At 45.8% G+C, this 15,307-nt stretch overlaps 1 protein-coding gene across 8 annotated transcripts in view; it reads left to right on the top strand.

Annotated features, from left to right (window-relative positions):
- cdin1 (CDAN1 interacting nuclease 1) overlaps nt 1-15,307 on the top strand; it is a 49,638-nt gene that overhangs the window by 32,562 nt on the left and 1,769 nt on the right. The gene's annotated exons all lie outside the window — the stretch shown is intronic.

Consider the following 15,307-nt stretch of genomic DNA (forward strand, 5'->3'; position numbering starts at 1 on the left):
GTACTGTAGTTTCCGGCATTCGGTGCTCTGCTGGCTCAGTTTTATTTACACCATATCAAATATTTTGATAATATATGGAAGATGGAAAGCTTCTCATTTTACCTGAAGTCTTCTTGGTGAATTCAGTAAATAACATTAGGATTTCTTTTGGAAGACTAATGGAAAAGAAATAAAAAATAATCCACGAAAGCCAGCATTACCAAAACACCAATCAGCATCAATAACTAACGTCAAAAGCAGCAACGTTAAGTCACCTGACCTCCTCCATCTCCCAAAGTAACATTCAACATTTGGACCTACGTAGGACCGATATCGGTTTGTACCTCACGGGAATCGTTTGGATTGATCTCTCGTAAGCAACTGAATTTAAATACCAGATGACGAGGTGTTTGTGTTTGCGAACGTTAGATTTCAGTGTTATTTCACTTTATTGCATTCTTGCCAGAAACCTTAAAAGAGACACCAGCAGCAGATCTGACTCCTTCCCCGGCCGCCGCCTGGCATTTGTTAAAGAGCTTCGTCGGGATTCTCTCCCCCCCCCCCCCCCACCATCTTTGTTCCCAGGCAGCCCTTTCCCGTCTCTGGTTTGAGTTTCACGTCTCGTGGCGGTCTGATTGCCTGATAGCTTAAACATCTCTGCCTGCATATCCCTTAGTGGGAGTGTGTAATCAAAGACACATGAGGAGCCTGCGTCCCAACTGCTGACCTTCTGATTTCGCTCATCAATTCTGAGGGTTAATGTACACGTCCGTCGGGTCAACACATTTGTCTCCCCCAACCTCTGTTAGCTCTGCAAATGATAAGGAAACCCATGCATTTTGCCACTGAGCGCTAATAAAAAATGTTTTTAAAAGCGCTGATACATTCTATCCACTCTCGTCGTAATAATGCTAATAGTTTTTTTTTCCTCTGTAAATGAGCAACATTAACCAAATCTCTGTGACGAGGGTTTATGGAGTTAACAGGGTAACGATATTATCCGAATTCCAGCCCCGCTGTCGATGCAACGTTTCATCATAGGCGGGAGGTTGAAACGGACGATACCCAATCCTTTTCCTCTTGGACCGATGCGAGATAACAGAGGCCTGCATTTCTGAACAAGTGAAATATAAACTCTGCCCAGAGTTTTTGGGGAGCTTTGAGACGCCCCCCCCTCCCTCTTCCCCCTCCCCACCCTCCACCCTTGGATTGGAGATGTCGGAGAAATCCATTTCTCATTTTGAGTGACTTCTCCATCAGCTGGCACGTTCGCACCGTGAATCCTCACCCCCCCTCCCCCCGCGTTAAACCCGGAATCTGTCTCTCCGATGACGGCTGTGTGTGTTTTTAAATGCCCGCTCTTATTTATTTTTTCTTTGCAATGGCTGTCTGTGTGTCGTGGAGGTTACGAGTGAAAGGGCAGAGATAGAGCCGTCTGGCGAAAGGCCTCCTGATAGAAAGTGCCACTTCAATTTGCGCACAGCTGCAGTTAAGCCTGGGCCGGCTCACTGTCCGGCCCGACACTTCACATTCTCTTCTCCTGCAACCGGAATGGATGTGAAAACTGTTAACTTCAGACACAGTTTTAGACCGACCACTTCTGATCCCTTCCCTTATTCATGGCTTGTCTTATGCTTGTTTTGTCGATTGTACCAATACTGCCTCAGACACCAGTCACATCCTATTCAATTTGCTACATTTCTCAAGCCTTTTTTTTTTCTTAATGTCAATTTTAAATATATATATATATTTATATACACATCAAATGACATGTTGCGTTACTTTGGATATCACATTCACATTGGATAGAGTTTTGGACTGCAGACTACACGTGTCCTAATTTGGTGATGAGGGGGTTTAACAGTTTGAGGGACTCTGGCTGCGGAGCTGCTGACAGTCCTCAGCCCCCCTGAGTCCTCGCTAAGGACGGCGCTTGCGGTTAAAGAAAAAGACTACTGGCACTGCTTAAAGTATTCGTTGTGGTTTGAATTATAAAGGGGATAAATTCTCTGAACGATGATCGCAAAACATTTAGCTTTCAGCTTGCTGGTTGAAACAAAACACGCTTTCACGAAACTTTGAACTACTCTTACTGGGTTTTTTTTTTTCCTCCCCCAGCCGATTTGTTTTTAAATTGTGGTGCGGAGTTCATGGGAAACTCTCTCCCAGGTTACCTGCGCCCCTGAAAGGTAATGGAAAAAAGGATTATGGCCACAAGAATGTTTTTGCAGTTAGTTGAAATATTACTAACCTTGTCAAATGTCATTTTGAATGAAAAAGCAAACATATTTTAATCAGGGTTATAAAGGCAGGGCTTTTTAAACTGTGACCCTCGGGGAAAGGGGTCAGCTAATTGCAACGTTTGATGTCGTGTTTGGTCTCTCTCCATTTTGATGCGACTGCCTCCGCACTGCTCTCACACACACACACACACACTTTATCACACACAGACACACACTTTATCACACACAAAGATAAATGAAAACCCCCTGAAAGTTCTTCAACCTGCAACTAAAATGCTTTGCTGGACGATTTATTATCTCAGAAATAATTGTGATAAACAGTACTGTCATTTTAAGACTATTTTATGAGACTGGTGTAATTATATTGTAATTTCATGATACTATAAGTACAGCCTTTTGACTATGTTTAATTCTTTAAAATATTCAGAAGTTGGAAAAAAATAATTTAACATTCAAAATAAATACAACATGAATAAAATAAAACCACACAATAAAAAATGAATGGACTTTCTGTTTCTTTTGGAAAAAAAAAAAAAAAAAGAAGAAATGTCTCCTCAGTGACCACGTCTTAAATCACAGGGAAAACCCTGCTGTTTATTCTGGACTCATGTTGCCTAAATGTAGCTGCTATTGTTGTGTAAACAAACGAGTAGATCTACATGTGGAAGTTGAGGTCCAGGATTGTAGCATTGTATCACGGTGTGCTATGCCATTGAAATTGAAGGTTATGATACTGTGTACAGTGTGTGAGTTAAAGGCTACAGCCAGGATATTGATAGTATAATACCACGCTAGCGTGAAACTGTGATATTTTCTGAGATGGTTATTGTACTGTGAAAATCTCCCACCTTTTTACAATTTTTACGAGGCCATGTCCATATATTGTAGGGTCAACCGATATAGTTGTCCTTGTGACAGGCCTGCAGAGCGTGCGAAGCATTCCCACTGTCTACAACAAGACAATCCTCCAAACACACACAGGTCCAGGCTTCTCTTGGTTACTGTTTTAACTTAAGCAGGCGGGGGTGGGCAGGGCTACAGGGATATACATTGTAAATTATGTTTGACAAGGTGGGGTTAGTGGTTTTGTTGTGGCTTGTCTTTAGTTATTACTCATACTTCCTCCTGCCACAGATAAGGTCCGCATGTGAACATACCAAGGTGAGGGCCGGCGCGGGGCCCTTATCGCTAAGCATTGATTTAGGGCAAAACCCAGTGACAGAGGTCATTGTGCAGTAAAGCTATCCATCATTCGGGTTTGATTTCTGCTCCGACCCGTCTCCAGGTTGTCTACGCGTGGGCGAGTCACCGGGAGGAGAGGCCACGGGAGGGTTGGGCTGGTGGGAGGTGCGATGTGGACGCTGCGTTTTTAGGCGGTTGTGAACGGGGCTACTCACATTTGAGAATAATGCAGGGATAGCATTTAAAATTTAAAGGTAACCGTCGTAACTCAATTTGATCTTCTAGTTGTTGTCGAGAGTCCAAGTGTTTGGGTTGCTTTTAAAGCTTTGGACGCCTGTGGAAAAATAGGCAGCCTTGACTTTTCTTCAACAGGTGATACATTCATGGTTATTCTGACACTCAGTAACTCTCCATGTGTCTCACAAACAGGTTGTTTGAGACGCTCACGTTTTCCCCAGATTAAAAATGTGTATTACTCAGCCTGTGGAAAATACATTTTCAATCATAACAGTTTTTTCAGATGTCTGAAGATGAGTATTTATTGCCCTTCATGTTGTCTGGCCTTTGTGGACTTGTCGGTTTTGGCTTGAATGTGCCGTCTTCCTGGCTTTGAATTGGTGGTTTGTGCTTTCAAATGCTATGAGGCATATTATCGATTTGTTTTGAAAATGATTTATTGCACTTTCTTCACCAACTTGTGCAAGAGTTTGAAGCTGCCCGTGATTCAGCTGCAGCTATCAGAATGTAGATGGCTGTAAACTGTGAGGAAGGCATCTTTGGTTATGCCGAAATGCAGATGTGGTGGTGCCGCTTACTCTAACCTGTACCAGAGGAAAACTTAAGTAGCTAATTACACTGCAGTCCGTAATCAAATCCATGTCAGGTTGTCTCAGAACCTGGATTTGTGCGGTGGATTTCAGGGGCAGCTTACACACATTTTATGGTTCTCTCCTCAAATTAAAGTTTATTTCCGCAATCCCCCTCTAAAATGTGTCATATCCCATTACGCAAATTTGGACACGGTAAATTAGTGAGCAGCGAGTGCTTACGCTTTGAATATGTTGAGTTTTTTGTGCTCTGTGCAGAGGGTGAGCTCGCTGGGGGGTTGGGGGTGTCTTTAGGTCTAAAAAGTTCTCTTGAATTTTCTCCCTTTGCAAGATGATATATTTTTGCAATTCAAATATTTGCTCTTTTTCTTCTCCATTGCAAAGCTCCCTTTGAAGCGGAAGAGTTCTATCAGGACCAATGACAGCGTGAGCTTGCAGCGTGACAGCGCAAGAGGCAGAGCTGCAGTATTTCTAACTGCATATTTAAATAGCAAGGAAATCCAAAATCTAAAATGTATGTAAATGACGGCATGTTTTGCCTACTGATATTTTTAGGATTTGGAGCTTGCATATTCAGGTAGTGTTTGGTACGTGCATGGCTTTAACAACATTAATCAGAATTACAGTACTTCATGTCTTCAACCACATCCTTGATCTCCCTCTAAACAAACATTCCTGGGGGTGGAAGCCCTGCAATATTGCAGCTTTACTTTTAATGAAAGCTCTGCTTAATGTTTTTTATGGAATGCTTTTAGAGGAAAGACATATTTAAGGCCTCAGGCTTCATATGAACGTGTGTAACCCGGAAACTTACTTGTTATGATTTCTTTCTCCATACTGCACATTATGGAAGACCCAACTACCCAATTTTATTTACATGAATCAGGGCCATATATATTTTTATAGACACAGTATATGCCTTTGTGTTATGTGGGAAAGCCTCTTTTCACTTGGATGGAGATTTTTAGACGTATTCCTTATTACGAACATATGCGGCATGACTCCATCCATGTGATTTGGGAAATGTATGCGTTTCTGCAACGAGCAACATATGAAGACAAAGCCCTCAAAATGGGCCAGAGGCCGGCCTGTCTGCACCCCTGAAGGTATAGAAAATACAGTATACAATAATTAATTGAATTGTCATTTGTATGAGCAGCCCCTTGCTCTCTGCACCCTATAATTCCAACCTCTTTCTCTCCTTTCCCCTCACCACATTTTTCCCCTTCTTTTTTTCTAAACAGCAATTAATCTCATTTTTAGTCCAATTTCCAGCCCGCTGCTGGAGTCGGAGCAAGTCCTCTGTTTTGTTCCTATTTGGCTTGGTTCCTCTGCATAGTCATTAAGGGCCCAATTAATGTCACCCTTTAGCTGAAGAGTGCTCATTTTTATTGGGGAGCTGACAGTCACCGCCATGAGTGCCGCAGTGTAATATGCATTAATTGCCCCGTAACACTGGTAATTACCAGTTCTTCAAGCCTCTCAGTAAACTGTCATGCCCAGACACGACTGCTTTGAAATAGATTACTCATTAGGGGGACCTGCCCTGTTTTCCAATGGGGGCTCACTGGGTTGGCATAAAGATGGAAAAAAAAATCTGGTGCTTGAACAAATAGTTGCCAAAAGCAATTTCCTATTACAACTTCCCGGTAACAGCTTCTCTGTGTCTTTCCCTTTTTCTTTCTTTTCCCTCAGATGGCGTTCTGGCCGCCACTTGAGTTAAGGTCAGAGGTGGAGCTAGATGTCCATCACAGATCTTGCTGAGAGCAGATTTTATAGATACTGCCACTGTTATGGGTACTGCTTCCCCGTTTAGCTCCTCATCATTGCCAATCATCTGTTCTTTTTCACATTTTGTAAGAAAAACAATATGATCGTTTAAAAACGAAACAATATTCTAAGCAGCAAAGAGCTAAATAATACAACACAAGTGCTCCCCTTATTAGTGACTATTTATTTAACGACTCAATACACACGGACAGACTTATTAGTTGTTACCTAAATGCCTTTGACTGCTGAGAATGGATGCAGGCCTTTAACTTAACCGTGTTCATTTTTTAGACTAGCATCGAAAGTGTGAAGTTCTTGTTCAAATGCCTCTGCTAACTTTGCTCAGGTCTTGTGTTTGCAGACTTTGCAGACTTTAGAATCTCTCTTTAAAACATTAGCTCGTGCTTCACGGCTCCGTAAACGGGTCCTGCACACCTGCAGAAAAATGGATCAATGGTGAATGCAATAGATGAATTTAAAGAATCGGTTAGAGGACAAAAGGACGGGATGTAGCGTGGGTGTCAGCGTTGTTCTGCGATAAGATATCATAAAGGAGGGACCAAATCAAACAGTGTTAGCGATCACACGTCCTCTCAACATAAAGGTGTTGGCCTCTTTAGTCACGCTAGAGACAATATTTAGATTTCACAGCTTTGTAAACACTCCCAGTGTGCGCTGCGCTGACTCTTCTATGGTGCCTGTTCCTTCTTTCCTCTTTCAAAAGCACTCATGTCATTACCCATTTAGCATAGCGAGGAGGAGAACAGAATGTGAAGACCAGGGAAAAGCGCACGCACGCACGCACGCCGCCTCACCAAAAGGTGCTGCTTTTGTTTCATCTCCCTTATAGCACCTGCTCCAGGCAATCTGCTCCCACTCGTCTCGAATGAATTTTGTCACGGCCTCTCAGATTCTCAGCCCGCGCTGCGCTAATGAAAGGCGATGGTACAATTTGAACTGACCAGGTAGCAGCCAGCAGTGGCCAGCCGAGAGGCAGAGCGAGGGATCGGGGGGACGCACGCTTCCCTGAGACAAAAGACAAGTCGCCCCCGTCCGCTGATTTACCCATTACCCCTTCTCATTAATACCCCGCGGACCTCGGCGCGCCGGCGTGTCCGTCCGTGTGCACTTGTGCGCGCGTCTATCTGTTTGTGTTGGTCGAGCACTTATCGAATTGTTTATGACAGGCCTAATTGGGCTAATTGAAGACATTAAGATTACCTGTCAGCTCTGTGTATCCAGACTCCCTATCTGTCTGACAACTCCTGACAAGTGAGGGACCCCGTAGCATCCGTCATGATGGAGCATTCCCGGGCCGTAATGGGGACAATAGGGGCCACTCTAATTTGATGTGGACAGCCTTGGCTTCACGGATCAGCCTCCCTCTCTGTGTGTGTGTGTGTGTGTGTGTGTGTGTGTGTGTGTGTGTGTGTGTGTGTGTGTGTGTGTGTGTTAAATATAAGTGAGAGTTTGGGGCTGTGTGGCTAATGGAGTCCCCCCTTTGGCTATGTGACAGAGCGATGAGGCAGTCAGAGGGGGGGGAAAGGGGTCTTCGAGTGTTTAAGCACATGAGAGGAGGGAAGGCGCTCGGGGTGACGGCCTTCGCCGATTGAATGACGAGGGAGGAGCGCTGACATTCGCGCGCGCTCCTTTATCCGACGGACCTGAGGTTTTGGACACGGGGAAAGACAAAAATGTAACCGATCCGCCCATTTTTGCAGATGTGTGCCTTGTGTCATTCACAGTCAAGACATTTAATGGAAAAAACAACATTCATATATTTGTTCTGTATAGCAAAAACACATAGTTATTATATTTCCTCCGTGTGTACGGTGCAGATATTCATTGATCAGGGTTTCCACATCTTAAGCCGAGCTCAGTCCTATCTTCCGAGGCTTACGGAATGTGCCTGTGCATATTTGTATCAACCCCCCCCCACACACTCCTCTCCTGTGTGGGCATTGTGTGGGGCGGCGGCGGCGCTATGACAGATCAACGTTGTCAGCCCAGGAGAGCCCTCTGTTTGTTTGTTCTCCTCCAAAAGGGGTTAAACTGTCAAGTTGACAACTCACAAGACCTTTAGACTCCGGCACTGCCGCCTCTCCCCACCTCGCTTCTCTCCCTGCATGCCCCCCCCTCCCTGTCCACCTTTATCCCCAAACGAGTGAAAATCAATACCAGATTGCCTGAGGATCACTGTTTGGTGTGGGCCTGACCCCTGGATGTCCCCCACTCTGCTTCTTTCATTACATGTAGCCAAGTATTTAACTTCCACCCTCATCCCTCGCCTAATTAGTTTCGATAAGCCCCGAGTCTCTCTCTCTCTTTACCTCCCTCCCTCGCTCGTACACGTGCACCCACGGACATGTTGCTTTCTTGCCCTTTAAAGGGACACTCTGGGCTGGGAGTAATAAAAAGACAAATCCCAACACGCGCACAGAAGCCCCGAGCGATTCATGAACTAGGATCTTTTCTTTTTTCTTTTTTCTTTTTTTTTTTTTGTTTGCACAGCAAATTCTTAAAAACTACAATGAAATTAGATTTGCACCCGAGATCGTCAGTGAAAACACAGGGGATATCCTGGGATGTCCAAAGGCTAATGGTGCTTTGTGGTGGGCCTGTTAGTAAGACTACCCCGCCGTGTGTGTGTGTGTGTGTGTGTGTGTTGGGCCTCCCCGTTAGATTGTCTCTGTTGACTTGTCCAGCCGCATAGAGGATGCTAGTTGGCTCTTTTCTCTCCTCCTCTCACTAGTAAAATAATTGATCAGCACAAACCCCAGAAAGGTGTCGGAGTGGTTTGTCCGCTGTAGGTCTGCGTGCGTCTTAACGTACCACCCACAAGTCCAGGTGCCGCCACTGCGCCGGCTGGCCTCGTCGACCACTGACAAGCCCCAACGACATGTTGCGCCCCCCCCCACCCCCCGCTCTGCTCTACACCTCCCCGAGGGGCTAAAATTACCCTCTGGAATGTAAACAGACTGCAGAATAAGCACACAGCTTTCTGTGGCCCTTCGCCCCGTTTTCCAAACTGGCCCCCCAAGCTCGGACAGTTCCATTTTGGACTCCAAGGCCAAGTTTATGGCACGGACGCCTCTTGGCTTTTCGGTAACGGGACTAATTATTGCGCCTCCGTGTCTGCCGAGGATAATCTTGATGGCGGAAATGTTCTATGCAACAGCTTAAAGAGAAACTTTACTATTTCTCCTCGTGTCCCCTTTTCACTGGAGCAGACAGATGGGCATTCACACCAATTCATTAGGTGTGTGGGGTGGCTGTGAGCGGCGGAGTCTGGGTGAAGAAGTTCACTGGGCCGGGCGCTGACATGTTGATTTACTGGCGGTAACGCGACTGCACTTCCAAAGGTGCTGACTTGGACGAAAGCCAGGCGTCTTTTGCTCCCAGGGAGACATTAGAGGCCTCACTCTAATTTCGGGACAGGGTTCTACTCGTGGATGCAAAAGGCCAGAAGGCCCTACACAACAAACATTCACACCTGCCTTTCCATGCCTCGCTTTTGATTCGGCCCTCAATGGAGTGGCAGCAGAATTGAAGAAAGACGACTTATTCCTGAACCTGACTGAGACATTGAATATAGTATTGAATGGCAATGAAAGTCCCTTTGCAAAATAAGGTACTATCTTGTTTGTTGCTGTTGCCTTGCGTGTGTGTTTGTGTGTGTGTGTGTGTGTGTGTGTGTGTGTTTCACTAGGATAACAAAACGTGGTAGATAAATGGCCAAGTCTTAACCCCACACACGCTATGACCTCACATATAAACATGATATCATCCCTACTTCTACACGAGGCGGGTCTTCTGCTGGACACACCAGGTTTGCAGGCGCCCGGTTGGACTGATGCTGCCCTCGCAGGGGCAGATGGGGTTACAGTACAAACTGTTGTTGATTAGGGCCGTGCCTGTAGTGGGGGGAGGGGGGGTCATTCTAAATTGAAAACACATCAGCCGCCAGGGTTAAGGGCAGGATTAGGACCAGGGCTGCGTGGGGCCCCCGAAGCAGCGGCAGACACAAAATGGCCGTCCCTCAGCATGCTTGTGACTGTGTTTCCCCAGAGACAGGTGGCAATTATCAGCCAGGGCTGCTGGGAGTTCACAATAACAGGTTAAAGGAGCATGTATCCCCTTGACGCCGTGGTCCTTTGCAGTCAGCACAGGCGCCCGGCCCCTCAGCCCGCTCGCCTGCGACCGCGGGGAACTTCCTGTCTCCAAGCAGGACCCGCAGACGTAGTTACTCATCAAAGGCAAGAGGAACTCTCTGGGCAGATCTCCAAATTAGCACTGCAGCCGGTGTTTGGTTTTAGGGACTAATAAGCGTCATCTAAAAACAGTAAAAGCCTCGGAGACATTTTTTTTTTCTGGTCTTATTTTTACTTTCCCCCCCTGTGATAAATAATGACAGTCATCTCAAGCTTTTGTATCGCATACTTTTATAAGGTCCAGATTCGCTGTGGAGGGCTTGCAGGAGACATCGGCCATCGGCGTAATAGGATTTAATGCTATCAAGTGTTAATGAAGACCCACTCACTGTGTCATAACTGAAGAGATCAAGCCATTCCCATGATCTAAAGGGTCATTATAGACGATAGGGAGTCTATATCTGTGGAAAGATCAGCTGAGCTCTGACCGACTGAATGGTATCACTTCCCGGGAATAAAACAGACACAGATAATTCTTGTTACTACATTCCTGTCACACATGCTGAATCTAAACGTGGTTTTAAAAGAGGACAACAGGAGGAAAGTCTTATTCGTGAGTACAAGTTGTTCCATAAGCTCCAACCCAGCTTTAGGAAAAGGATTGTTGAGGAGTCATCAGAGCGCCGTCGTACACGGCGTCCTCCATGCTGTTTGGAGCGACTCCTGAACACTAAACAGACACAAGCGTAGTCAGACCACACCTTGTTTGGTTTCGCTCCACATCCCAGGCAGAGCAGACTGTGTCAACGCGCGTTGGACCGTGACAGCGTAGATCTTAGCGGGGACCAACACAAATTACACACCCGCACACACACACACGACGCACACTTGCCCCTCAAAAATGTGTTGCTAATACGGTCGGCGACGTGCTCGGCTTAGGGGGCCGCGCGAGTTCCAAACACCGATTGAGCCGCTTCTCGTTGTTCCGTTTTGGGAAGCCGGATGGCGTGCAAACGGCCGCTAACCAGGACCAAATGGCGCGAGGAGGCCGACGCGTATCAGGACATTTGCTCATTAAAATAATCACGTGTTAGCGGTGTTATCAATCAGCTGATACAGCTTGACATAACGTGTGAGTGTGTGAGAGAGAGAAGATAAGGATCCAGGTCATGTGAGAAGGTGGCTAAGGTGATAGGAGGTCATGGGGTCAGCGAAAGTGATCATTCTATAAGGGTTCATTAAGACTACACAGTCCCACAATGCTGTGACGTTATCGATACAATTTAAGAATGAATTATTTTTTCGTTCAGACAATACACTATTTGAATTGTTGTGGATTAAGGTGGTATTTTGGTAAATCCTACAATATTAGGATTTGAGACTAGGCATAACATTTAAATATGAAACGTAAAAATGTATTTATTTTGTTGAACTTTTGAAGTTAAAATGTTCACTGTGATACAGAGGTACATTTTTTAAATATTGCATCATAGTCTTACTTAAAATGTCACAAACTCACTGAAGATAAAAAAAAAACCCTGATAAAACAATGAATGAAAAAACGTATACCATTTTGTTTCTATTTCATTTACGCATGTATACATACAGTATATAGTTGCTATGGCTACCTGACAAAGCATTGGACTTGACCCCTCCCCCCCCACGCGCGCGCGCACACACACACACACACACACACACACATAGAGTGATAAAACCACATCCGCACCACGTTCTCTGTCCATGCGCCATCGACAGACAACATAAAAGTGTCGGGCAGAATTACCCCTTGCGGAAGATGTTTTATTTTTTATTGCCCTCTATTCCACCTTAATTACAATGCTTGCGTAGGCTTGGCTCACTCATTTAACACGTGATTGTACGCTACGGCCGTCGTGTATTGGTGTTTTACATACCTGAGTGGAATTTCACTTTTCCCAGCCCACACAAAGGGGGCGGTGGGGAGCGGAAAGAAGGCGTTTCTTTCTTAACTCCACGTTAATAACTCGTCTGTGGGAGGTTTATTCGCCCATTCAACTCCTGTTATTTATGGAGAGGAGGATGTATAGTTTGTTGCAAGTGATTATTTACCTCCCTGTTCGTCGACAGCCCCCGCAGGCAGAGCCTGCCTTTTAAATATCCCATTTGTGTGAAGCTTGCGTTATCAGGGCGTCTTCACCATCGGGCCGACTGGCCTACAAACAGCTACTACGAGGTCGTTAAGACACTCAGCCTGGACGTACAGTGATCAGCTGCTGGCCGTATCACCTGGCATGCAGGCCCTTGGTCAATGCCCCCCCCCCCCCCCCCCCTAAAGAAACCCCACCCGTACAAACGCATCACACGACCATCATCTGACCCTGTAAATAAACTCCAATCGGCAGCTGCCTTCAGCGTGGACTGACCACGAAAGGTCATTTGTCACCAATACACCCGCTATGTACATAGTCCTTCTGTCTCCGACACAGATGCTTTTATCCCGCCGTACCTCTCACCCCGATAACTCTCAATGCTTCCTGCCCCTAGAAGAGGTGGAGCAGGTTTCCGAACCGGCATTTCAGGGAGCAGAGAAAAGACAGACTAAAGCCTATGTTTGGCAGCGCTTTAGTTGGTCTACCTTGTGACCTGATGTGTGGATGCTGAAAACAAAGAGGTCTTTGTGGGGGGAAACCTCAGAGACTCAGGTTCATGCTCAGGTAGAGGCTTATGCTGTCTGAATCATTGCCGAGGCGTTTGTTTAAAATGGGTCCGTGCGGTTTGTGGAATGAAATGACGTGTTTTTAAAGTCCGGGCGTAAATTTATTGTTATTTTATTGATAATTAGTCATGCCGCGTAATGTGTTTTGGCAGAAGTGCTCAACCCCCAGTTTTAGAAAAGACTTTTCTCAATGTGGCAGATCAAATTAGCCTTAATCTGTTTGTTCTGTAGAAATGTTAAACTGAAGGTTTTTTGGGGGGGTTTTAAGCGAAGAGTTGAGCTGTGTGACCTCCAGCAACCTCGGGCTTCTAAAATTAAAAATTAAAAAAATGGGTGCATGAATAAAATCAATATAGCAAGTTTGCACATTACTTGAAGGGTACAGTTTTTTATTTTACTGTATTCTTTCACTAGACTTGCGGTTCTCTTTTTAACTTCTTTTTACTGGTGCTGTGTGCAGAGATTTAATTCCAAATCTGTGAGGCTTGGCTGCCTGACTCGCTGTGTGCGCGCAGGCAGACACTAATAACACTCCTTCTCCGCTCCATGTCCTTTTTTTGTTGTTTTTTGTTCCTGACTGCCTTGCTCTCATTAAGCCGCCGAAGTGCACTGCTTGGCACCTGCTTTAATTGCGACCACCACCCGCTCATTAACACTAACGAAAGCGTGGCTGGCAGCCGCAATCCACGCCCAGGCTCGTCAAATGCCCCCCGTCTCCCCCCGCCCGCCGAAATTAGCTACGTTTCACAAACAGTTTCACCAACTCGTTACATAGTTAGGTGTTTATTGGAAGATGGCTGACTCTGACTTTGAGGTGGTGTGTGAACCACACGGCAGGTCAAGATGAGTCAGCCCACATCATAAACCCCCATTTGCCTACAAATTCAAAGCTGAACTTCTTGTCACTTCCTCAGGCATTATTACACACTACAGATTTGTAAAGGTTAATATAGGGCATCATATAGTATTTTTTTTATTGTTCTGTGGACCGTCTGTAAACTTTTTACCTCTCGTACTGTGACCATTCCCGTCCCCCTCAGTGTTATTCTTTGTATTCGCAGTCTCTGATTTCTTACCTTAAGCTCCCTGTAGTATTCACTCGTATTAATTCTGAATAGGATTCAAAGTCCATTTATTTTCTTTACGGTACGGAAAGGCCTTGGTGACACGGCTCCCCTGTGTTTATAATTTTGCTTGTTTCAATTTGCGCTCTGCCTCCCGTGACAGACCGGGGACGTGATGTATAGTCCACCGCTGCCTTATCTGTTGATGTACAGTTTTAACCTTTCCAGAAGGTTGCCTCCCTCCACTCTGCGCAGACCATCTCTCCATGTTCTCCCCTTTTCCGCCTCACCTCCCCATCCAGACCTCAGGAAACACATACAGCACGCCGACCGAACGAACAGAGGAGCACAACCCCTTTTCCAAAGCCATCTAATGTAAATGTTTAGGTTTTGTTTCCATAACATTTCCATATTAAGAGTTGGCAGCCATGTCCAGCAGTGGGCCATGGAAACGGCGATGGTTTGGGGTGGGGGGGGGCGGGTCGAGCTTTGTGCGGTGCTGAGAGGCTGAGCTATGTGTCTGACACTGAGGTGAACTTTCGGCGTGCATCTGTGGGCTTTCTCCTGGGCTGTTAGCTTTGGCCTGTTCGCTGATAGATACAGCGCCGTAAATCACCCGCCGTAAAATGTAGAATCCGGCGACGGGGTGCAGATGCATGTACTGCTGCAAGGGCCTCTTTCGGGGGGGGGGGGGCGTGCGCGCAGTCACATATTTCTCTTGTGCATGCATCGGTTTCCATACAAGCGCTGTATGTAGAACATGCGCCGCCCCCCGAGGCTCAGGCAGCCGTAAACATGCGTAGTCGTGAGAGACGTCACGTAAACTCACTCGAATGCGCTCGCATTCATAATTTATGCGGTTAGAAAACCTTTGTTGAACTTTGAAGGGTCAAAAATGTAGGTATTTATAATAAGCTCATGAATGAAGCACATCAGGGACAAAAGGTTCACGTAATTATTATTAAAATAACACGGACGGGGTTATTAAGACTGTGCTTTTTTTTTTTTTTACAAAATGATTGATCACAAGTTCTCGGTTTTATGCACTTTACTTTGGAGCTGAACTCCTGGTGCTTTCCGTGGCCCTTTGGCCAGCTTCCTGTCTCGCTCTCCCGAGGCCCCGCGACATTGTGTGTGTCTGGGACCAGAGCATTGTCAGCCGCGTTGCGTCTCCGAGCCGAGGTGCTCTCCGTCCAGAGCTCAACTGTGACATGTCTTTATGCATGCCAGAGAAATGTGTGGGATCTTTATGAGGCAGAGAGGGGCCACTGGTGTCTCTTTGGGGCATAATAAATAGCTTGAGAGATGATTTATGGACTTGTAGTGAAATAAAGTTGCACATTCCCGGTGAAGAACTGCTCTGTTTTAATTGTTTCTACACCTTTTCACAGACCTT

This window comes from Gasterosteus aculeatus, chromosome 15, assembly GCF_964276395.1.
Source record: "Gasterosteus aculeatus chromosome 15, fGasAcu3.hap1.1, whole genome shotgun sequence".
Lineage (NCBI taxonomy): Eukaryota > Metazoa > Chordata > Actinopteri > Perciformes > Gasterosteidae > Gasterosteus > Gasterosteus aculeatus.